This window comes from Typopeltis vanoorti, chromosome 5 (genome assembly GCF_054136105.1).
Source record: "Typopeltis vanoorti isolate ZY-2024b chromosome 5, IOZ_Tvanoo_1.0, whole genome shotgun sequence".
NCBI classification, from domain to species: domain Eukaryota; kingdom Metazoa; phylum Arthropoda; class Arachnida; order Uropygi; family Thelyphonidae; genus Typopeltis; species Typopeltis vanoorti.
The window spans coordinates 75,244,997-75,271,481 of NC_143553.1; the positions used below are offsets into that span (position 1 = coordinate 75,244,997).

At 37.7% G+C, this 26,485-nt stretch overlaps 2 protein-coding genes across 4 annotated transcripts in view; one reads left to right on the forward strand and one right to left on the reverse strand.

Moving 5' to 3' along the window:
* The window catches only part of LOC150106545 (transmembrane protein 243-like), a 95,884-nt gene extending 83,157 nt beyond the window's left edge, over positions 1 to 12,727 (reverse strand). For 2 of the 3 annotated variants that reach the window (XM_090392520.1, XM_090392521.1), the window contains exon 1: positions 12,466 to 12,727. The gene's annotated coding sequence lies outside the window, so the exon portion shown is untranslated. The remainder of the gene's footprint in view (positions 1 to 12,465) is intronic. The other variant, XM_090392522.1, reaches the window with a different exon arrangement.
* The window catches only part of por (Protein-serine O-palmitoleoyltransferase por), a 277,914-nt gene that overhangs the window by 6,370 nt on the left and 245,059 nt on the right, over positions 1 to 26,485 (forward strand). The window lies entirely within an intron of this gene.

Consider the following 26,485-nt stretch of genomic DNA (forward strand, 5'->3'; position numbering starts at 1 on the left):
GTCAATAGGGTATTATATCAAGCAATACTTAATCTTTATTTGAGTTGTAAGTCAGCAGTTAGAACTAAAGGAGATACAGGAAGACAGTTTAATGTTAAATCTGGTGACAGTCAAACAAGAATAACAGAGGGGATAACATCCTTGTCAGACAAGGATGTTATCCCCTCTGTTATTCTTTATCTATATGGATCACATTATGAAGGAAATTGGTATTAAACCTGATATCAAAATTGGAGATGTTGATGTCAGTTCTTTGCTTAGCATCAATGGCAATATCATATTAAAAACAAGGATATTAGGAAAGAACTAGACATTATCAGCATCCAGGAATGCATTAGCAGAGCTAATCTCAGGTGGTATGGTCACTTAAACAGAATGGGCAAGGAAAGATTAGCAAAGCAAGTGTTCTCTACCAGGTTGGCAGGAAAAAGACCCAGAGGAAGACCAAGATATAGGTAGGTTGATACGGTAAAAAGTGCCTTAGAAGATAGAAATATAAGATCTGATAATGTTGGAGTCTGAACAGGTAACAGACTGATTTGGAGGAAAATTGTATATAGGAAGTTAGTAATGATGTAAATTTTTCATGCAGTACTATCATATCCTGTATACCCCTTGAGGATACATGGCAGGAATTTGATGATGAAGTTCTTATGATACTTTTATTTCATTTTTCATTTTACTAAATACCTTTATTAATTTGCTCACTGCAATTAATATGTCCTTTTTTAAATCATTTCTTAAATTACTGCTTACTTTGGCAATGTTATGCAGCAAATTGAGGGCTTTTACAAACTAATTCGTCCTGTGCCACCATCTTAGTGTTAATGAAAGTTGTAGCATTATAACAAAGTTTAAGAAAATGTTCCTACAATTCTGCTGCTTTTTTCTAGAAGTGATGCTTCCACTGAATTATACTTCAGAGGGTTGTTCCTTGTGACATTTGTATCCCCTCTTATGGGAGGGATGTTGTCTTTAAGGATAGCTGAACAATGGATACAGTCTGACCAGCATATTTGGTCCAAAATTCACTGTTAGAAAGAGCACTGCACAAGCTATAAGTCGGTATTAGTTACATCCAGTTTTCCTGTTCAACACTGCACAAAATCAAGGTAAAAAGTGGAGCGATCTCAGGCACGTCCGAGCCTACTCATTGTCATGCGAGTGTGTGTATCGAAAACCAGAAAACATATTTCTAACATGAGACATCCTTTATTTTAGCTTCCAGGAAGCATGAAAGTGACAGTCATCTAGCACAAATTTAAGTATGAAATCATTAAGAAGTAATATACCATATTACTTCTTTTTTCTTATAATCTTTTTTATACTTTTTTTTATACTCTAATTTACTTACCTTGTTATTCTTATTATTTATTAATAACTTATGAATTTCTATGTTTTACTGCTTTATAGTGTTTTTTCTTTATTTTTCTTTTCCTGTCGTAGTACTTGTAAATGTTTCTATGCTTTTTTTCCCCCCTAACTCCTTGGTTAATTTTTAATTAATTCCTTTTAATCTGGAAATTTCATATGTTAGTTTGTTTTAATTTATGTCATTAATACAAAGGTTGTTTCTGGGTTCCATGTTATCATTAGCTGCTGATGCTGCTCTATTGTTCTGCTGGATTTTTGTGTCCTTTTTATCAACTATCTTAATTTAGCAACATCAGAAAATATATTAGCAAATGTATTAAATACAACAAAATCAGCAAACATCATAATAATATAGTAAAAATGCACTAACTAATCTTAAAGCATGTGTATCTTACAGGAGTTAAAAATTGCACATACAAATTGCCTATCAACAAAGTTACACCTCAAAAAATCAACATTTAAAAAAAATTTAAAAAATCAGGACTTGGTGATGTATTACCAACAGTTCTATTTTTTTTTTTTTTTCTGAATACAGCGATTCTGATTTTTAAAAATTTTTTTTTTTATTTCTTCTGAATTCAGTTATCCAATCCTTCAATAATTTAACTAAAAAATTGCTTTTCTGCTGTGGCTGGATAACTGTATTAGTAGAGTGATAGGAATAGTAAATGAATTGGATAGAATGTAGCATCATTGTTGTATTTTAAAGGAAAACTGGATAATGGACGATGAAATCTCTAAGTGTATGGAGTATGGATGATTTGACTTTATGTGATTTAACATTATTATTATGGGCAACTCCAGGGAGTTCTTAGACTCATCGAAGGAGGCCCCAAATCCTGTTTATCACAACTATTCGACATTCACACAGTATCTATCATACCTTGCCTTCAACTCATTCACTGTCAAAGCACCCACTACAGACTCTGGCAGCTTATTCCACTCATTCAGCACTCTAAAAGTAAAGAACCCAGCTCTAACACCCTTACTAACCATACTCTTGCCCAGCTTCCATGGATGTCCCCTAGTCCTCCCACCACCAGCCCCGTTCTCAAAAATATCTTCTGAATTAATTTTATAGAAACCCTTCAGTAATATGAATTTCTCAATCATATCTCCCCTCCTCTGCCTATCAACCAATTTCTGCAACCCACAAATCCTCAACCTGTTCTCATAAGGTTCATTCCACAGACCTTATATCATTTTGGTCACTCGCCTCTAGATCCTCTCAACCTCCTCCCAATCAAGAAGAAACCTAGGTGACCAAATCTGGGCACAGTAGTCTAGATGGGGTCTTATCAAGGCTCAATACAGAGGAACAATAACATACTTGTCTCTGCTCGTCAAAGTATTCTTCAGCAACCAAGTGATTTGATGAGCTGATTTGGCCACTTTTGCAATGTGCCCCTAAACTTCAACTCTTTATCCACCAACACTCCTAAATCTCTTGCCTCATCAATTTCCTGGAGTACAGTTCCACCAATGTAGTAAACTGCTGCTAATCTTTTCACTCCAAAATGTATAACCTTACATTTTGCCACATTAAATTGACACCCATTCTCCTTAGCCCAGACCTCCAATCTATCCAAATCATCCTGCAAAATTTTGACATCTGCATTCACTATTGCCCTACCCAACTTTGTATCATCCGCGAACAAATGAACTGTTCCTCTCAGATCCTTTCCTATATCATTAATGAACACATTAAAACAGTAGTGGTCCAAGAACAGATCCTTGTGGCACACCACTAGTCACAGGCCGTCTTGTGGACTCTACTCCCGAGTAAACCACTCTCTGATATCTCTCCGTCAACCACCCTCCTATCCATCTCACCAACCCTATGTCCATTCCCATATGCTGCAATTTACTGATTAGAATTCCATGTGGTATCCTGTCAAAGGCCTTAGCAAGGTCCAGTAGAATCACTGTAAACAAATTATCTTTATTCAGTTCAGCCGTCACTGTGTTATAATACGTGAGCAAGTTACTGAGGCATGACCTACCCTTCACAAAACTATGCTGTCCCCGATACAGTATCCCATTTTCATTTATCCAATCTTGTATTTTCCTCTCGACTATTTTCTCCAAGATCTTGATAACGATTCCTGTTATGCTTATTGGCCGGTAATTTTCAACAGCAGCCTTGGAACCACCTTTATGCAGCGGAACTATTTTCCCCTCTTTCCACCCCCCCACCCCCCTTGGGACTAACCCAGACCTGAGGCTCAAATTAAACAAAATGGTCAAGAGCACTGACAATTCTTTAGCCGCTTCACGTACGACATGAGCTGGTATACCATTCAATCCCACAGATGTATTGACATTGAGGTTCTGTAATCGACTATTTACCGCTACTTCATTCATCACAATTCCAGTAAAAGGCATTGGATCTTCCATTCCAGCAATGTCACCACCTGGATGATATACTCTTGCAAAGTGCTCGCTCAATAATTCCACTATATTGACTGATTTGGTTATCTCCCTCCCTTCAGCATTTTTTAAAATCATTCTGCCATGAACATTTTTCCTTTTACTTGCAAGATATTGAAAAAACTGTTTGGGATTCTCTTTGGCCTGCATGGCCAATATTCTTTCATAATCCGCTTTTGCTTTTCTTACCATCCTTGTTACCTTTCTGGCCTGAGCTTTATACTATTCCTGTACCTGCTAGTCACCTTTCTCCTTAAATTCCCTCCACAATTGTTTCTTTTTTTTGCAGCTCAAGCTTAATGGTGTTATTCATCCATTTAACTGCTACTTGATTTATTATTCAGACTCTTGGTACACAGTAACCATTGCCTCCTGCAAACACTTCCTAACCACCTCCCATGCACTATCAACATCCAGCCCTTGCAGTTTTACATGCCATGGCACTGAGGCAAGCATATTCCTAAGCTTGTCATACTTACCAGCCCAGTAATTCCACATGAACCTTGTCTTAATTGTAAATTCCACTCCTTTAGCCACCTCCCAAGTCATGACCTTATGAGCACTCTCACCAATTGGTGGCAACATGGTCATGTTCGTTACAGCCACATTCTCAGATGCGATTACGAGGTCAAGCACTCTCTGCCCCCCTAGTATTTTCCATTACATGCTGCTGCAGATAGTTGTCCCTTAATAACCCCATAAAATCCAATTCCTTCCTCCCATGTGCCCTCTCCTCCCTCCAGTCAATGTTACCATAATTGAAATCCCCCATAATAATTACCCTTCTTCCACTCATTTCTTCTATTTGCCTATGCATACTATCCCCACCATCTATTCCATCACCTGGTCTATAGCAGCACCCAATTGTATATTTTGTTCTGCTAGCCTCTATCTCACACCAAATAGCCTCAAATGTGCTCTTTTCTCTATCCTGCAATTCAACTTCTATACTCCTTGGCTGCAACTCATCAGCTATCATCAATAACACTCCTCCCCCCTTTTTCTTCTCCCTGTCACTCCTGACGCAACACCTGTCAAATTCAATTCCACTAGCTTTATCATCTTCTGTCAGCCATGTTTCACTAATACCAACAACCTATGGCCTGGAAGTGCCAACCAAGGCCAAAAAATTATACTCCTGGCATTAGTGTACATGAGTTGCAGAAGCCCATTAGTCCCATCCCTACTTTGATGCCTTATACTAACTATCCCATTCTGATTTGTTGTCCTTTGTACTCGCTCGGGTATATTATACTCATTCATACACTCAACTGCCTCTCTAAATTCTGCATATATACTCCCCCCCAAACCCCTTAATAAATCTGGTTTTCCTGAGTCTGTATATCCACTTCCACTTCATTCATCAACACTTTTTCAAGCCTCCGTACACCAAATCCATTCACATGTAAACCATCCATCTTATACAGGGTGTCCCAAAATTCACGCAAGAAGTAATTTTGATAGAAAACACAGGTTTTTAATTAAAAATTGTAATTTCTTATTGATTCATAAAGTATACAGTATAGGGTTATGCAGGTTATGGATATTGGGTAAATGGCCTCCACGGCTTTGCTGGCACATACGCACTCTTTTGTCGAAATTTTCCATGACCGTTTTGCATAAATGTGGCTGAATTTCGTTGATACAGCAGTCAATTTCCTCCTTCAAGGCGTGGGTGGTCGTGGGCTTGTTGGCATAAACCTTAGACTTCAAAAAAACCCCAAAGAAAAAAGTCCAAAGGCGTTAAGTCATATGATCTGGGCGGCCAATTCTGATCACCAAAACGGGAAATTACAAGACCAGGAAATGACTCGTGCAGTAATTGAATTGTTTCTCGGGCTGTATGGCATGTGGCACCGTCTTGTTGAAACCACATGCGGTCCACATCCATATCTTGCAATTTAGGCACAAAAAACTGGATTATCATGTCACAATAGCGAGCACCATTAACTGTTATTGCCTTACCAGCCGCATTTTTGAAAAGAAGAATGGACCGATGATGCCTCCAGCCCAAAATCTGCACCAAACAGTAACACGTTGTGGATGCATTTGTTTCTCAACAATCACTTGTGGATTTTCTGAACCCCAAATGCGACAATTTTGTCGATTAACGAAGCCATCAAGATGAAAATGAGCCTCATCGCTGAAGATGAATTGGTTCGAAAAATAAGCATCCACTTGTTGTTGTTCCATAATCCATTCGATGAACTCTCTTTGCTGTGTGTGGTCATTTTTAATAACCCTAAACTGTCAGCTGTCATGCTATCTTTTTTTTCTCATTGGCAACACTTTACTGCACAAATGGCGCTAAAGTTAAATCTTGCGTGAATTTTGGGACACCCTGTATAAATCCTTTCGCCAATCGAACACACTCCACAAATTCCACACCATTCTCCATGCATAACCTGCGCATAAAGTCATTGGCAATTTTGGCCCTCCTTCTAAACACTTCACTGTCATACCGCGGTAAAATACTCATCATAACTCTCTCACTCTTCTCTTTTGCTAACTCAAGTAATTCCCTCACATCCTCTATCATTTCCATTTTGTCTTCTTTCAAATCATTTGTTCCTGCTACGACTATCATTTCTTTCACCCTCTGTTTTTGCGCTGTAATATACGCTGACATCCTTTATGTTCACACCTGGTTTTTACGATTTCGTCAAACTCTCAACTATCACACCTCTTAATAACGAATCTCCGTACAGCACTCGCTCCTTCATTTTGTTTACATTTACGAACATTCTCTTATTTTTCTTATCAGACTTTTGCCATTTATTAGTTGGTACGTTCGGTACACATTTTTGCATACGCTCCAGTTGCCATTTTTCTCTATATATTGCTCTGCTCAACCGTGCGATCTCACTACTTGCATCTCTCACCATTTTCATATAATTTAAATCATCCATTTGTTCTGTATTTTTACTTTCATTTACACTTTCAACGTCGCTCTCACACCTATCTGGTACCACCTCGCAATTTCTTATCACATCACTATTTTCTATATTCTGACTTTCTTTAATGATATCACTCTCGCCACCTGAAACACGCTTTAGATCCTCATTCTCCTTACACTTTCTGCATATATTTACTCCACGCTCACCATCTAACCAGACTCCAACTGCTCTTCACAAAGCATACATCTCACAGACAGGATATTGCATAAACTCTTTTATATCAAAATTCTTAAACAAACATGGCAACCTGGCTGCCATTTTTTTTTTTATTCGATGCCATGTGGACACTATCGTATCTTAAAAATAATAATTAAAATAACACAGAAAACACACAAAAATCGCACAGACATTCTAAGATACAAAAAGCAAATGACTTTTATTCCTGTAAGATAAATAATGGCAAAGAAACAAGGAAGAGAGAGGCAGACTTTTTAATGCAGAAGAATGGTGGCTGAGTGAATTTTTGTGGGATGACAATTAATGAACAATGCAATACAGTTATAATCAAAGTAAACTTCTTGTGATTTTATAAAAGTCAATATAATATTCAATTTAATTCTTGCCTTACTTCATACACACTGTTAAAAGTTTTTCACTTGGTTATACTATAAATTAAAGATGCTAAGAAATTATATTCCTGGTTTAATCCTTTATCGAAGTGTAAGCAAACAAAGTTTACAAGTAAAGTAACTTCAACGAGATACAGATCAAGTGATGATCTGTGATGTATATCACTGTGATTTGACTTAACAGAATTAACAAAGCTGTTTTTTTGGTTATTATTAGCAAGAGAAAAAAAAAACTTTTTTTTGGTTATAATTTACTTTCAAATAATGAGAAATGGGAATAATTGAACCTCTGTAGCTCAGTGGATGATGATGTCTTTTGTGTTGGAAAAATATGCCGATATCTTTTTTTTTTGTTGGAAAAATACAGTCTAGGATGCGAAGAACCTTTATAAGAGTTTATTTAACAGAAATTGAGCCAGGCTAACCAATCTCATATGAAGGTAATTTTTCTTCATACAAAACAGCCTACAACTATATGCAATTAACAGATATAGTTTAAGGCTAACTAAAACTATAAATTATATTCTTGGATCACTTGCCTTAGTATCTCACTGATGAGACCTCAATAAAGGTCAAAACCAGTCCGTGTAGCGACCCTTCCCATAATGCATAGCATTATACATGTCCATAAGGATATGTGTTTTGCATTATGGCATACTAAAGCAAGTGATGTGAAGTCATTAGCCTCTATATACAAGTACCCAGTCATGAAGTTCCTTCATATGCAAACTTTGTTTGCTTCCACTTTGATAAAGGATTAAACCAAGAATATAATTGCTGGCCTGGTTGGCCGAGTAGTTAGTGTATCTGCTCTACAGCCAAAAAGCTGCGGATTCGAATCCCGCCATGGGCATGGATGTTTGCGAATGTATGTGAAAATACTAGTGGTGGTGGTTGACAGTAGATGGTGTTGGTGTAGTTCAACTACACCATGTAGTTCAATGTAGTTGATGGAGACAGAGTTGTAGAGTAGGTGCCCTCCCTCGATGAGTTCTTGGAGGTGTCACATAATAATAATAATTTCTTGGCATCTTTAATTGATTCATACACATTCTTTGTTAACCAATTCAGAATAGATATGATATATAAAACTATACACAGATGATTTCTTTTAATAAAATCAGTGAAACAAATTCAGCACAAAACAGCAGCTATTCCAGTGTATAAAAGCAATAATTACATCACATTTATAGCAAAAAGTTATGAAATCATGTATTAAAGACAAAACTCCAGTTTGACTTTTGGCCTACACAGAAGCTCACAAAAGCTGCTTAAACCATAACAAATCCAAATAAGACTTTGAAAGGGCATAGAAATAAATATTAAAGATCCAACATTATTTCAAATCTGAATGTTTGTAGAAATTAAGAAGGTTTCGTAAATTTGACCTGAGAGCTTTCAAGAATAAAATCTTTGACCATCAGAGTTGCCTTAGCTTGCACTACTTAAAAAAAACACAAACACTGCCCAATCATCCATATATTCACCTTTTATTAGTGCATTTGATAAGGTTTCACTGGCTTGACAGCTGTTCTGAACTGGATGGTTCTCTTCAGAAACCAGGCAGAAACCTTAAGAAAGCAAAAACTCCTGTTCAATGTTAAAGAAATCCAATGTTAGAGAAATGAATTTTTCGTAAGTGAACTCTTGATTGACGTGTGTAAAAGTAATTCATGATTTTTTATAACTATGTAATAACGTAATTATCACGTAGTAATAAAGTAATTAGTAATTACATTGCTGAAATGAAGCCATGTGTTTCTTTATTAAACTGGGAGTGTTGCTTTTTAACTATTATGTCAAAGATATTGTCATTGGGTTGAATGAAGCTATCCAGTTATTATTATTATGTGATACCTCCAGGGAGTCCAAAGACTCATCAAGGGAAGAGTGTGCCAACAGCATCGAACGACTGATCTCCTTCCAACTACTAACCGCACTCAAACTTGCTTAACTTTTTGCGTGAGCTATTAATAGCAGAGGCTCTACCAATCGACCAACCTTTGCTGGCACAAAGGTTGTAGATGTTACAAGATTTGCACAGGAGAGATTTTTCATCTAGTAGAACAAGGGGAAGGGGCAATAATGAAGCCATCCCTGGATGTTGGGAAGTAGGAGGGTGAGCAGTGTTTTTTTTTTTAAGCATGGAGGATGGTTGGACCATGGAATTCATTGCCAGAGTGGTGAATCTGCAGGCAGTAAACGGGTTTAAAGAGTGGTATGACAGACTGTGTTGTCTAAGATAGACCTCCCACGATAAGTCCTATGACTCTGTGGAGATCAAAAATAATAATATTTAGCATTTATATATATATATATATATTTAATATTTAGATATTTAGCAATAGTGATAATGATCTGAAAATATCACTACTGCTTTCCTATCATTCTTCACTGAGTGTGCACCCAACTCACAGTAATACTCCACTTCTTATCCTTTATATTTTCATAAAAATTATATAACCTTCATATTTTATTCCTGTGAATATCTAATCCTCTGATAACCACATCTTACTGATTTATAGATGGACTAATTTTTATCAAAGTTAGAACTGATGCACCTTTATTCCTAATATATCTTTGTGTATAAGCAGTTGCCAGCCCATCCTTCTTTCCTTCCCACTGTTATTCAATAAGACCTTTGACTATGCTGCACTCATTCAAACAATACCCGATAATGCATTCAATCCTATACATAGGATTGAATGCATGTCTCTTTCACAAAACAAAACAATTTTTTTTTTTTTGAAGAGTTGCTGGTTGTAATTGTTTGGAAATAATTCACAAAGAAGGTTGTTCCAGAAGACAGAGGCAGATGGAATAAAAGGGGAAGAGGAGAAACAGATTTAGTGTGTTTAGTGTGAGCCACCTACAGTAAGCTTTGTTCTTTCCTTTGCTATTTTTTTTTTTTTTTTTTTTTTTTTTGTTGTTGTTGTTGAACCAGAGCCTGGAAAGTGGACAAGGATTTTGAATAGAATAGGGAATGAAGGCCTTCAATGCAAGTGAGGATAATTTGTGACTTGTTTGGAGTCAGATGTTGGGGTTGGATGAGCAGAAGCAATAGTCAGACCAGGAAAGGAGAAGAAAACATTCTGGAGGTCATCCCAATTGGCACCTTTGTAGTGCCAGAGAATGCAAGGGAGACTTCACACTTTTCTTCTTTTCTTCAAACCAAAGAACACTTCAAAACACGTTTGAAGAACACTTTTCTTCAAACCACTTGAGAGTGGTTTGAAGAAAAGTGTTCGGTGAGAGAGGAGACTTGCACAAGGTTGTGGTCTGAGTTGCTGAGAGAAGTCACCACTATGGTAATTGGAAGGATAAATGGTCAAAAAGAGATTCAGAATATTTGAGGAGTAAAGAGGATTATCAGGAATTTGTGTAGGTAGATGTACAAAGAAAAACACAGACTTTGAAACACTAAGATTCGTTTCAAACTATTCAGAATACAAGCGCAGTAGTTCAATATAAAAATATCACAACTAAAAAATTTGAAATCAATCAAAGAGTGCAAGGATGCCCACTTTACCCATGCCTTTTTAACATTTTCATCCAAGAACTTATTAAAGAAATACTGTCTCTCAACAAAAGGAGCAAAATTCAATGGAAAAGCAAACACACATCGCATATGCAGATGATGTAGTAATTATAACAGATAACAAATCAAATCTCCAACCAGCTTGCAAAATTACAAGAAACTTGAACAAATTATAATACGATCATAAATTCAAGTGAAACAAAGAATAAAAATTGGAAGACACCTGAAAGATACAGAGATAATAATCAGGAAATCATAGAACAAGTTAATTGTTTTAATTATCTAGGAGCATTTTTTTTATGTTGTTCCCACCCACAAAGGGTTATTTGCAAACCTATAGTACATTTTGTACCATGGATGGGTTAATGATTTTATATATATTTGTCAATTTTATATTTTTGTATCTTTTTTTTTTTCCATAGTCCGGAAACCCTACTCTAGAGACCAAAAATGGAACATTTTCAAGCCACTTCAGGTCTCCAATAAACAGGGACAGTGGTCTCACACTGGACAATGAAATTCATCTCCCACCTAATGACAATCACAAACATCTATACCTACAGTAGGATTTGAACCCACAGCCTGTTGGTTGGAGAGCAGGTATGCTAACCACTCAGCCAACTAGGAAACAACAATAATACACACACTCGACATAGATAGCATGGTCAACGATGAATAAAATTTGGAAATACAACAAAATTCCTACACCTCTAAAAATAAATCTTCTCTTAATCCTTTATTCATGCATACATAAAGTTTGTACATGAAATGACTTCACAACTGAACTACTCGTATGTAGAAGCTGTTGATATATACTGAGGCAACTGATGCGAAGTCAACAGTCATGAAGATACTTCACATGCAAACTCTACTTGCACTTGGATATTAGGATTAAAGTATGAACATAATTTTGTATCAGGTATAACAAGCATGTTAATCGGAATTTTTTTTTTTTTTTTTTTTTGTCTCTAGAGCAGAGTTCTGGACTGTAAAAAATAAATAAAAAATACAAAAGTAAAAATATAAAAATAATTGAATAAAAATTCCTTGGCCTACTCACAGTACTAACATACTATAGGCTTACAACCTTTCATGAGTAGAAACCACATAAAAAATAAAAAGGTCAAGATTGTTTTGTTGAGCTCAGAACAGAACATTTTACCATGAAATGGCAAAATGAACAAAATACACAAAGTGGATGGTTGTTTTTTTTTTCTCCCAATTTTTATGAATGTAAGGAAGTGTGGAATCCCTGTTATGAGTCTAAGGATTTTATAGTGGTTTAATGATGATGGTGATAAAAATAATAATAAAATGCATTTTGAAATTTGCCTGATAGTGTAATCTGTTTAATGGCACTTTTCAATTTAACTCAAATATCTCTTAAAAAATTGACAACTTACTGTTGTCAATTTTTATTTATTTATTTATTTAAATTTATTATTATTATTATTTTTTTTTTTTGATGCTGTGTGCTTTCAAATATCAGTTATTAACATATACATACATACATGTAACAGTTTTTTTTTTATATACCAATGTACTCTATTATAAGACATGAAACTTTAGATTTGCATATACAGTAAATGATACTTACCACAAATATAACACTCTGGACTTTAAAAAGTTAATTAATATTTATTTATTTATTTATTTATTTTTTTTTAAAGAGAGTAAAAATCATTTACTAAACACAGAAATGTCACGCACTTCAGCTATTCCGAATTGATACCCAGAAGGGGAAGTACTGCAAATACAATTTATCGCGCAACATAAATGGTTGCATTCCAATTTCAATCAAAATTCAACAAATAATCAGCAGTAACCTCTTCCTTTAAAACACCTGACAATCACTCTACAATTACTTAAAGGAATTACAAAAAAAAAAAAAAAAAATATATATATATATATATATATATATATATATATACGTATACATAACATTTCAGTTTACATCACGTGAATGTCACGACAGCAACAACGTGCATAACGCCCTCCTTAATCTAATAATTCTACCACAAAACTAACTTCATTGACAATAAAAATGAAAGAAGGAAACAATAAATTAAATTAAAATTAAAATTAATAAATGCATTAACACCTTTGGACTCTCCAGAGACAGAAGGCAACTCTTTAGCCTCAACTGTTTTGAAATCAGCAGACAGAGCCACTTCTCACTAAAGTTCAGGTTGAATACATTTAAACTATACTTCAGAACACACGCAATTCACAGACAAAAATTACTAGTTGTGGTGGTGTTGGAGGTGGGCGGCAGATGGCGTTGATAGAGATGATTCGTAGTAGAGGTTAGGTGCAGAGACAGTTGTAGATGTCCTCCCACGATGAGTCTTCGGACTCCTTGGAGGTATCAGGAATAATAATAATAATAATAATAATAATAGATACAAGACGATATTCTAATTCCATTCAGTACTTATTTTTATACGATCATGTGTACTCTACAGTCGAGTTTGTTAAATTGCAGGATTCTGTGCCAAAAAAATCGACTACCTCAACAACCGACAAGTGTGTGTGTGGGGGGGGATAATAATATAAACAATTACTCTACTCGGCGACTAGCTGGAACTAGTCTCTGGATATATATACAGTATATATATATATATATATATATATATTTTATTCAATTTGATAAAATAAAATATACATTAGAAGATAGGTAAGAAAAGGACTATATATATATATATATATATACATATACCACGAGTTGCCTTGGACTTGCACTACGTGCAGGGTCAGCTAGACTTGGCACACTTGTAGGCGCAAACTTGACTGACTTGTCTGTGTGCTTACTTGGGAAATGGAGTAAAAAAAACAGGTTTATATTTAAAATAACTTGGTAACTTTACATATATTATACCCAAGGTAAAAACTTTCTACATATATATTACAGAGAAAGGAAGATTTTCCTTTCGGATATACAATAGAAAATGCAATAAATCAATCAACATTACAGTTCAGTTTCACTCTTCTCGGATGAAGTGTATTGTTGTCGTCAATCCAGAACAGGGTAGCAGTTGGGTTCCACTCCTCTATGAATTTCGCGACAGCTCTTGTTTCTTTGTAGTAATCAAGTTCCAGTGAAAGCCTACTTTGTAGCTTCCGCAGAGGCTATACATGAGGGTTTGTGCCGATTCGGTGATGGATGGGTGCTGATTATTTCTTGTGTGTTTTAGGTAGAAGCTGTAGATGACGGCCTTAGCGGAGATGAAGAGGAAATTGCATATTCTATGTCTGATTTCTTCTGTATGGACTAAATTCCAGTAGTCTTCTTGGCTGTGTGCATAGTTACAGGTGCTAGAGGCAGTATTCAGGATATAGGTTATCATCACTTTGTTTGCAGGACAGGTTAGATATGTGTGTTCTAAGGTACCCGAAACTTCACAGAATAGACACAGATCCGTTTCTCTGAGCTGAAATTTGTAGAGCTTAGAAGGAGTTGGTAGGATGTTATGCCATAGTCTCCATTGTATGTCGGAATCTGGTTTGGCACACTTCGATTTATATGGAAGATTCCACTGAAAACTGAATGGCATGTGCAGCCTTGTAGATGAGAGGGTTAGGATGAATATACGAATGGCGAAGTTGGAGGCACTGACATGAGGAGGTGGTATATTTTCTTGTAGTTGGAGGGAGGAATTGGAAGTGAGGCTTCAGATTGTATAAGATGAAATATCGGCTACGAGCAGTTTCTAGAAGGAATACGGATTCCCTGAGGTGTAGCGATATCTGGATAGGCTTTTATAATAGCAGCTTGCATCTGTTGATATTGCTTTTCAGTTTTGGGGTTCTTCATTGGTAGGCTTGGGAATTTTTTCCAATTTAGGGTCTGGGTTAGGAGGTCCCCCTATGACTCTTATTCCTGCCCAGTTCCATGTAGGGAAAAGAAAGGGCTGGCCAGTTGTGAGACTTGTTATGTTTCTGTTCGAAAATAGTGGTTCTGTAAGTACAGCTGACTCTGTTGACCCTGTCAGTGTGTGATAAACTTCTGTGTTTTTCCACAGCTGTAGAACATCTCTGTAAAAATGAGGTCGTTTAGGAGGAGATGGTGCAGAACAGCCCATTCGGAGGATTATGGAAAGTGTAAGTCCTCTGGTGGATGATTTTGTGATGTGATCGAAGGTGGTTGCATACGTATGATTGCACTGAAGTGTCTTGAGAAGGATAATTATCCCGAAGGATCTAATCTTGTTTTCAAGGGAAATCAGGCCTTGATTTCTCTTACTGAGTAGCTTGCAGAGTTCGGGGTATGTTGTTCAGTTAGTATTGCTCCAGAGGAAACGTTTGATTGCCTTTTGAATGTGGTGGAGAAATTCTTCAGGGGATGTGAGTACTTTGAGTGTAAGTCATAACACACTCACAGCCATCTGGTTAACTATTAATACTTATTAACTATTAGACATGGAACGAATGTTGTTCCATTTACTTAACACCTCTTTGAAACGGTTGTGCAGCTGTGTCCAGTTCATTGCATTATATATTTTGGTGTTGCCAAGTACACCTAAGAATATTTGTCCTTCTCTTGACCAGGTACATTCGACTACGGAATTGTTTCTAGCCTTCCATCTGCCAGTGGTTTTGGCAGAATTTAATTTGGCCCCTGAGGCTTGTGCATATAGACTGTGCTTCCTCGGTTACTGTCATTTCTTCATTTCGGACTATTACAGTGATGTCATCGGCATATGCTGATAGGGTTATTTTTTGATGTGGCTCTATTACGCTGGTTCGTTTGGAGATGGTGGTGTCGTGCACTCTTTTTAAGAAGGGTTCTATGACCAGCGTGTATAATTGTCCAGAGAGAAAACATCCTTGGTTGATCCCTCGAGAGTATGACAGAATGCAAGTGAGCCTGTACCCTCATGGGGGTGTAGAGGATATGATAATACTACATGATAAATTTACATCATTTCCTCCAAATCAGTCTGTTACTTGTCAAGACTTCAACATTATCAGATCTTATATTTCTATCGTCTAAGGCAGTTTGTACCATAAGTGTGCATCTCTCTAGAGCAATTGCACTGTTTTAATGACCATAGCCAAATGCCTTTAGGACTTCATAATGATACTCGTGCTCTACCCTGTCGAAAGCCTTCTCCTGATCGAGGCTGATGAGTGCAAGGTTTTCATGTCGACTGTTTGCGATGAGGATGAGATCTCTTATTAAATGGAGGTTATCATGTATTGGTCTTCCTGGAACAGAGTACGTTTGATGTTGGCCAATATCAAACGTACTCTGTTCCAGAGTATTTGATGTTGGCCAATAACATCAGGCAGTGTTGGATTTATTCGGTTTTGCAATAACTTTGGAAATGATAGCTCTGATCGTTCTTATCTAGATGGCCACAAGTCATCTGTCATGCTCTCTTCCTGATGTCCTCAAAATCATCGATAGCCATTAATATTGTAAGACTAAAGGTAGTAATAGCTGCTTACCGAATTCTAAAAGTTAGTTACGAAGCTGGTTAGATTTCCAATAGCTAAAGGTGTATCGCTTTCTTCTTAAAAGGAAAAAAAAAGAAAAAATAGCTTAAGAGGATTTATACTTTCTAAAGAAATAACCAAATGGTCATTAGGCAAAAGAGTGCATTTGAAGGAAGTCAACTGCCCAGGTGGTTCAGTGGTTTCGCTAAACACGACCAGAATTCAAATTCTTTCATTGTGAAATTATTTCACATTGAAAGAAGAATATTCCATATCTTTTTCTAAATTTTTTTCTATGTTTTTAAAAGAAAGGTAAATTAGCTGACATGGTTTGCTGATGGAATACGTATCCGTTGTGTGTTTCAAATACTATGATGTCTGAAAAAGACTTTTAGATGGTAGATGAAGTTCATCGCCCGATTAGAGAAAATTACTCTCCTTGTTGGAATGATCATGTGGCTTGAAACACATTTGGTCTCTGAGCGTTGTAATACTAAAGCTCTAGTATTACAACGATTTGCAGATTCAAATCACATAATCAGCAAGTCTTAGAATAATTTCACTGAATTTTCCTCACAGCCTTTTTTCTCTTGAAAGAAGCTAACCAAATAGCGAAATATGCATTTATGTATTATTCAAATTTATTCCTGAGGAGGGATCATTATGTTAATCCTTTTTTATATAACGTTTACCTATTTTAATTGTCTAAAAGAGTTTTTCTGGTTAATGTTCGCATTTATAGCTAGCCAGATTTCTGTAATTTTCCTTTACAGTGTTTATTTAATAATTTAATTAACAGATGCCGCATCTTAATTCTATTAAACATAACAACAGAAGTATCAGACCTATACCTTTTCCATAGCTTTTTATTACAAGCATTTCTTTTAATTATTGAGTTCAGAGTTAGTTACTGTCCTTAATGCCGATTCCACAAAAAAAAATAATAATAATAAGACTTTCAGTTAATATTGTTTAATTATCTTATCACACACTCACAGTTGGTTTTTCTCAAATTCCATTCCTGACAGACAGGGCCGCACTTACACTTTTCCTGAGGCTGGTGGGCTGGGCCCGAGGAGCTATGTGCTCCTTTCGGGGGGGGGGGGACGAATGATTCGTGCGCCTGTGATAGACACTTCCAAATTATCATTTCTTACCTGTCTTAATTTCCTTTCAAAGAACTAATGATCTGTATCACAAAGTAAGCCATGGTAATTAATATGGTCCATCATTAATTTCCCTTACGTTAGGACGAAATCTAAGTTTTAATCCCTTTTAGTGTTCAAGCGTATTTCTTCAGATAACTATCACGAAGCACCCCAAAAATTAATTGCCCATTGAAATTTCATCCTGTTCTTTTTCCCCAGTCAATACTCTCACACTAATTTCCCTGATAAATAACACCCTTCCTTTTCTTATTTCCTGAATTAACAAGCATACATGATATTTTCATGATTTCTTTCAAAGTGGAAACACACAGTCTCCACCAGCGGTACAAATTCATGTTTATGAAGCAGTTCTCTCAAACTCCAGGCCAAAATATAAAGAATTCACTGTATCTTCTTACCATTCCTTGAAATCTTCACAACGTAAATTATGAGAAATACACTTATTAGTTTTACTATTCGATCTCTTCTGACACTACATCCAGTACATCCACACAATACATCCAGTCAATTATTATAAATTTTATTTTATGTCATTTCTAAATGTTATAAATCATGAGTGTTTAACCTTACTAACTGCATAGATCCACGAGCATTTAAATGAATGCCAAATTATTCCCATTATTAACAAAGTAATCCCATAATGAAGCCAGAGTTATGCACAGAGAGTGACTGAATATTTAACTCTTCCTTTATCAACTAATAAAAGAACCAAATACAACATAAGAACCAGTTCTTGGTGTCCATTCAAATGGACAAAGAGAACAACAAATGGTCACCAAGAACTGGTCATAGGAAACGAGGTATACCAGTGTGTTATTTCACAAGCTAACTTTGTTTGCTTGACTTGGATAAACGATGAAACCAAGAATATAATTTATTGGCATCTTTAATTTATAGTATAAACAAGTGAAAACACTTTTAACAATACGAGAAGCAAGATGGGATGATGAGGTAACAAGATTTTATGAACATTTATGGTAGAAAGATGCACATGACCAGCTGAAATGGAAGAAGCATAGAAAGACATTCGTCCATACTGAAGAAATCTGTTGATGATGATAAGTGCCAAAAATGACTGGTGCATTAATATAAATAACCACAGTTTAAATCATTCATTCCCATTAATATAAACACCTCAGAATTACCGTCATTTCAATAAACAATTTCATTTTAATAACTTACCGTAGGTCGCGAAATAATAAATTAGAAATATTCGTATGAATTAAACTAATAATATAATAATAATAATTATTATCATTATTATTATTCGTGAAACCTCCACGGAGTACAAAGATTCATCGCAGGAGGACACCCACTATGCAACTGTCTCCACCACTACACTGAACCTCCACCAATCATCTCCATCAACGCCATTTACCGCCCACCACTGCCACCACCTCCACAACTAGTATTTTTTGTCTGTGAATTGCGTGTGTTCTGAAGGGCCGATTTGTCTGTATGCAGGATGAAAAACTCGAGTTTCCGGGAGAAAACCCTGCTAACTCCGTATGAGATCGGCTAACTCACCTTCGATTGAAAAAGTCCACATAACGATTCCTCCCGTCGCGACGAGAATCGAACTTATGCCTATTCCAATCGAAAGGCACAATGTACTGTTGTTCTTCCAATTGCGCTACGGAGGCGCTCAATAATAATAATAATAAGCTAACGTCGTTTATTCCCTTATAGAGGGTGGGCGAAGCCTTCTAACCTTATCTAGCTTTGGAGACTGGGTGGGTAGTTCAATCTCCACCGGTACCCAATCAGAGATAGCTGGGCCGTGACCATCACTAATTATAAGCCGCCACGGTTGAAGAGACCCACAAGCAAGTGCTGCCATCTCTTGGTACCTATCCCTATCAGAATATTATTATTATTATTATTATTATTATTATTATTATTATTATTATTATTATTATTATTATTCGTGACCCCTCCAAGGAGTCCGAAGACTCATTGCGGGAGGACGCCTACAACTGTCTCAACTATTACACCGAACCTGTACTACGAATCATCTCCATCTACGCCATCCACCGCCCACCTCCACCACAACCACAACTAGTATTTTTTGTCTGTAAAGTGCGTGTATTCTGAAGGGCCGATTTGTCTGTATGCGGGATGAAAAAGCCGAGTTTCCGGGAGAAAAACCCTGCTACCTCCGTATGAGATCGGCTAACTTACCTTCGATTGAAATCGTCCAGATAAAGATTCCTCCCGTCGCGACGAGAATCGAACTTAGGCCTGTTCCAATCGAAGGGCACAATGTACCGTCGTTCTTCCAATTGTGCTACGGAGGCGCTCATTATGGATTTTCTTGAGTTTTTGGGATGGAAAACCCGCTTGTCAGTGACGGAGTTCGAATAATTCTGGATTCAGTCAAAGACAGGCTAAGAAAAAATTCCTTTAGTCTCTATTTCATTTAACAAACCAGAGGCCCCCCCCCCCTGCAGATTTTACTTAAAGCAGAGTCAATCTTAACCGCATCAGCGGAATGTGTAATCCTGAGAATTAGCAATGGCATCGATAGTGTAAATGCTGCCATGTAAACACCGTGTTAAGTTCGATTCTAGTTGCCGATACGTGGAACGTTTTCTTCTACCAGATGTCAAATTAGTCGATCATTGGCAAACAGAATTTTTCCACTGAAACCCTTAGGTCATTAGAATTTACTGTCACAGACAATAATACGGGTAATAGAGTTTCGGGCCGCGAGATGGCGGAAGTTATGTGCATGAAAAAACAAGCTGTTTACACAAAAGAATCCAACTTCCCAAGCTTAAAATTCTGCACCTCTTACTAAATTATCTTTCAGTTTATTAACTACATAATTCAGCCAATTTATTTTCTACAATCAAATTCTATAAAATTATAAAATTAAAATAATTCTATAAAATTAATTACTACAAAATTCTTTTCAATTATACATATTCCACGTTTGATTGACATCACATCAGTGGCGACCGGTGAAAATTTTAAGTGGGGGTGCTGCATATACAAAATAAAAAAAAAACTTTTCTTAATCAGTAACCAATTTATTAATAAATTAATTTCCATATTAAAAATTGCTTTATTAAAAATAGTTCACCCGCACCAAGAAAACGCACCAATAATAAAAGTTTCGTATCTCACAGAAATAACGCACGCAAGCATACGATACACTTCCCAAACGAGCAGTATTATTATTATTATTATAATTATTCCTAACACCTCCAAGCAGTTTGAAGACTCATCGCGGGATGACACCTACAACTTTCTCAACTGTCTCATCCACTACACCGAACCTCTACTACGAATCCTCCATCAATGCCATCTACCGCCCACCTCCACCACAATTGTTATTCTATGTCTGTAAATTGCGCGTGTTCTGAGGGCCGATTTGTTTATATGCGGGATGAAAAATGCGAGTTTCCGGGACAAAAAACCCGGCTACCTCCGTATGAGATCGGCTAACTCATCTTTGATTAAAAATCGTCCAGATAAAGATTCCTCCCTTCGCGACGAGAATCGAACTTAGGCCTATTACAATCGAAGGGCGCAATGTACCGCTGTTCTTCCAATTGCGGAAACGTGCAATGAGAAGCGCAAACAAATATCAGCGAATCAGGCTTCAATTGGTTGAACGTGATAATTCCAACAATGCGTTAGATGGCAGTGTATTTATTCCGTAATCTAAAGCGTTAATCGAACAATTCCAATTAGTAACTATTTAATCACTGTCGAAACAAAGCTGTATCCTTTAACATGTTGTATTGCACGTATATAATGTGGTAAGCATTGTTATTATTTATAAACACAAACAAAGTTTAATTTTTTTATTTTTTGCATGGACGTGCTGCAGTGTCACAGTGCTTATGCACGGGGCACCACTGCATCACATCTTCTTCTTCTTCTTCTTTCACTCTGCCTTATCCCATGTTAAACGGGGTCGGCACAGCAATCTTTAACCTTCCTCTTCCAAGTTCTCCAGTCCAGGGCATCCTTCGGACTCCATCCTTTCTCCCTAAGATCCTCTGTCATCTTATCCCTCCACCTGAGCTTGGGCCTACCTCTTTCCCTCCTTCCCTCCAACTCCATAAACTCCACTCGTTTACTAACATACTCCTCACCCTTCCTCTCAACATGTCCAAACCACCTCAGCTTACTTTCTTGTATCTTCTTGCCAATTGGTCCCATCTTAACCGTCCCTCTGATGCAGTCATTCCTTATCCTGTCCTTCTTTGTTACACCACTCATCCATCTCAACATCAGCATCTCCACTACCTCCATCTTCCTCTCCTGTGCCTTGGTTATAGGCCACGTCTCCGCACCATGGAGCATCGCCGGCCTCACCACCATCTTATGGAGCTTTCCCTTCCTCTTACAACTCACTCTCTTGTCGCACAGGACCCCGCCCATCTTCCTCCAATTCATCCAACCGCATGTTATTCGGTGCTGTATTTCCTCATCCAGGTCACCATTCCTCTCAACAACCGACTCAAGGTACTTGAATTTCTTCCCTGAAATTAGCCTTTCACCCTGGAGTCGTATGACGATATCACTCCCCGTTGACACATATTCAGTCTTCACCCGGTTAATTCTCATGCCACTCTCCTCCAATGCCTTTCTCCACTCTTCCAGGGTATTTTCAAACTTCTCTCGGGATGATTTGCATAGAACAATGTCATCGGCAAACAGCATGCTCCATGGTGCCTCCTTCTTGACATCCTCCACTAGTACATCCATGACCAGGTCAAAGAGGTAGGGGCTCAGAGCTGACCCTTGGTGTAGCCCTACGACAATAGGGAACCTTTCTTTCATGCCGACACTAGACTTCACTTGAGTTTCTGTTCCCTCATACATCTCCTTCACCCACCTCACGTACTTCTCCAACACCCCCTTTTTCCTCATACATCTCCATACCTCCTGCCTGGTCACTCTGTCGTATGCCTTTTCCAGATCTATAAACACCATGTGCAGATCCACTTGCACCTCTCTATATTTCTCCATCAATCGCCTTAGCGCAAATATTGCATCCGTTGTCCCTCTTCCTGGCATAAATCCAAACTGCTCCTCACCAATTTTCGTTTCCTGCCGTAACCTTGCTTCAGTTACTCTTTCCCATATTTTTAATGTGTGTGACATCAGCTTGATTCCTCTATAGTTGCCACAGTCTTGAACATCTCTTCCTTTGTAGATTGGGACGAAAATACTTTTCCTCCATTCCTCTGGTATCTTTTCCTGTTGGGCTAATTTACACATCAGATTCCATAACATATCCACGCCCTCACTGCCCAAACTTTTCCATACTTCCCCAGGTATCTGATCTGCTCCCACAGCCTTTCCATTCTTCATTTTTCTCAGTACCCAAACCACTTCTTCTCGTCCCAATCACCGGTCTTGCACCGGTCTCTCATTTACCTCTATATCCTCGCACCTCTCTCTTGGATTCTCCTCATTTAGTAGTTTTCGGAAATATTCTTTCCATCTTCCTCTGATTTTGTCCTCGTCTTGTAATACTACTCCTGAGGCATCCTTTATCTGCTTGACTGATGTTATGTCTTTCGAGGCCTTATCTCTGACTTTCGCTATTCTCAGCAACTGAGCTTCGCCACCGTTTCTCTCAAGGTCTTCAAAAACCTCATCAACTGCCCTCGCTTTCGCCCTTGCCACAGCTCTCTTTGCATTTTTCTTTGCTAATCTATATGCCTCCTCGTCGGCTCTAGTTCCAGTCATGTCCCATTTTTTCTTCGCCTCTTTCTTTTCCTTGATCTCCAACTGCACCTACTCATTCCACCACCATATCTACTTATCCTCAGGTGGTCCCTTTCCTGATGTAATACCAAGCACCTCTTCTCCAATTTTTCTAATATTCCGACTATTAACGTCCCACCATTCTTCCACATCCTCTGGTAACTGCATTTCTTTCAATACCTCTTCTTTAAACTTATTCCTTAGTCCTTCCTCTTCCAATTTCCACCACTTTATTCTCCTCTGTACCCACCACTTCCGTCTATTCTTCTTTTCCCCTTTTATATCACAGATAACCACTACCAACCTGTGCTGTGCTGCTACACTTTCTCCATTAATCACTTTACAGTTTTTCACCTCCTTCAGATGTTTCCTACGACACATAATATAGTCAATCTGACTCATTCTATCCCCGCTCTTATAGGTTATCAGATGCCCAACTCTCTTCTTGAACCACGTGTTAGCTATAGCCAGATCGAAGGCCACAGCATATTCTATGTTTTTTTACCTTCTTCATTTCTTTCACCACTACTCCAACCTCCATGTACCCTTTCTTCACCACTTCATCGCCTTCCTACATGCCCGTTCAGATCTGCTCCGACGATCACTCTCTCACCATCAGAGATTCCAATTTCTACTTGGTCAATTTCTCTCCAGAATGTCTCTTTCTCCTCATCATCACAACCTACTTGTGGGGCGTAGCTACACACTATAGTAGCCACACTTCCAACTCCGTTTCTTCTCTTCTCATCCACACCGCTATAAAACAGTTTATATCCCTCCGCCAGCTCCTTTGCTTTATTGCATTTCCTCGTTGTCTCCTGCACGCACAAGATCTTCAGCTTCCTTCTTCTCATCATGTTCACTATCTCCCTACTCTTCCCATTCATCGTACCCACATTCAGCGACCCCGATTCTTACTTTTACACACACTCTCTTTCTGTTGGACTCGCTTCTTTTCCTGAACCCGTCCTTGGTTCAGTAGCCCTAGCCCACTTCTCACAGTCCTCGGGCGACAGAACTGCGCGTCGCTTACGGGGGACGCCCTAGCCGTGATCCTTTCTCTGTTATCTAACATTTCATCCTGGGTTTTGGCATGGTTTTTTTACGGCCGGATGCCCTTCCTGACGCCAACCCTCCCCATTTATCCGGGCTTGGGATCGGCACTGAGAAGACTAATCTTCCCTCCCCAGTGGCTGGGTTCACCACTGCATCACATCAAATTTATGTAATCCATGGATAAGCTACGGTGGCTTTCTGTGAAAGTTTACAATTTAGACACTTCGCAGTTAAACTCTTGAGGCATAGGGCTAACCTCCTTATCCTCTAAGCGGTCGCAGTTTCAAATCGTAATAGCCCATACCTAGTATGATCATAACGGGCCACTAGGCCTAATATACGGGACAGGAGGAGGAGCAGTTAAATACTTACGTATCAGATCTCAGATCTCCTTACCCATATTCTATTTCTAAAAAAAATCAACTAATGCCTTTTATTCCCTACTAGGGAGTAGGCGAGGCATTTATACCCTATCTAGCTTTTGGAGACTGAGTGGGCAGTTCAATCTCCAACGGTAGCCAATCAGAGATAGCTTGCCCATGTCTATCGCTAATTATAGCAGCCACCGATGAAGAGGCTGGCAAAGAGTGCTGCCATCTCTTGGTACCTAATCCTAACAAGATATGCCACTGTCTGAAATAATGTGGGTACTAGGGTCGATTTTCTTTAGTTTACGGGACGGAAAACCAGAGTTTCCGGGAGGAAAAACCCGCTTGCCTGTGCCAGAGATCGACTAACTCGGGAACCGGTCGAAGATAGGCTTAGAAAAAGTTCCTCCATTCAGCGACTAGACTAGAACCTAGGTTTATCTTCAAGCGGCCAAGCGCAGAGGACGCAAGCGTCACTTCCATTGAGCTACACAGGCCTCCTGAGCTACATTTCTTCAAAATTAAAAAAAAAAAAATCAGCTAACGCCTTTTATTTCCTTATACAGTGGTATCTCGCTAATCCAAACCTCTTTAGTCCGAACCCTCCAGTAGTCCGAACTACGGTTTGAAAGCAAAAAAGTTTTATTTATTACGTATTATTATATTGTGTGCTGTTATTTTTATTTAATAATTATTATTTAACTATTATTAATTACTTTATTATTGTTACAGTACAGTATCTTTATTCATACTCTTGATTGTACGGTTATAGTGTAGGTCGATTTTGATTTATTGTGTATTCACATTTACCTGGGATGCCGTCGAACCTGAAGCAATTCGAGCGTCATTTAAAAAACTGAGGCCTTCTAGAATTCATCAAGATAACCACGGTGATACACAAAAAGAGGAAATTCAAAACGTGCATAATTTAATTAAAAATATAAATCCAGAGGTTGATATTTCGCAATCAGATGTTATCGAATGGATTATAGGTAGAACCGGAAGTAAATTCGAAATCAAATCAGATGCTGAAATTATAAATATGACGCTACAGAATGAATTAGAAGACGATGATGACGAAAAGAACCCGAAGAAAAAAAAAAAGTAAAACACGGAGAGGCAGTTGACAGTTTTAATATGATGTAGAATGGGCTAATACGCCATTCCACAAAATTTTATTGCAAATGCAGCTCCGAGAAGAAACATTCGAAAAAAGTTTAGCTTCCAAGAAGCAAAAGAAAATCAGTGACTTTCTTACAAAGAAATAAAAAAAAAACTTTTTTGTGTTATTTTGTGAAACGTTTTTTTGTGTGTGTTGTGTACAAGAAAGTGATATTTTTTAGACAAATTAAGTTATGTACTAAACTATGCAATTTTATTAAATCAGAATCCTTAACAATACAGGTACATACAAAATAAACTTGTGTACTGTATTATTTTTTAAGTTTTACATTACAGTACAGCAGCTTTTTTTCTAGCAGATACTTCATTTATTTACAGAATTAAATTGATGTACCATTAAAATCTGATTATTTTTGTCTTAAACGCTAGTTATTGTCTCTTGGATGAAAATTCGCTAATCCGAACTCTTCTCTAATCCGATCGAGCATGGTTTTTATTGGTTCGGATTAGCGAGATACCATTGTATATGTCTGTCCTTAAAGTTCTTAAAAGGATTGGCTTAAAGGGGCAAAGCAAGAATGCGTTTCATATTCCTCATTATCTGTAGTGGACAGTGTAGGGATAAGGTGTTATTGAGCTATATAAAGCTCTGATCATGGCAGGAGGGTAACAGCAATAGCCGAGTCTCAGTTAGAACTTCATTGGCTACAGCATTAACATCCGTTACCCTTCC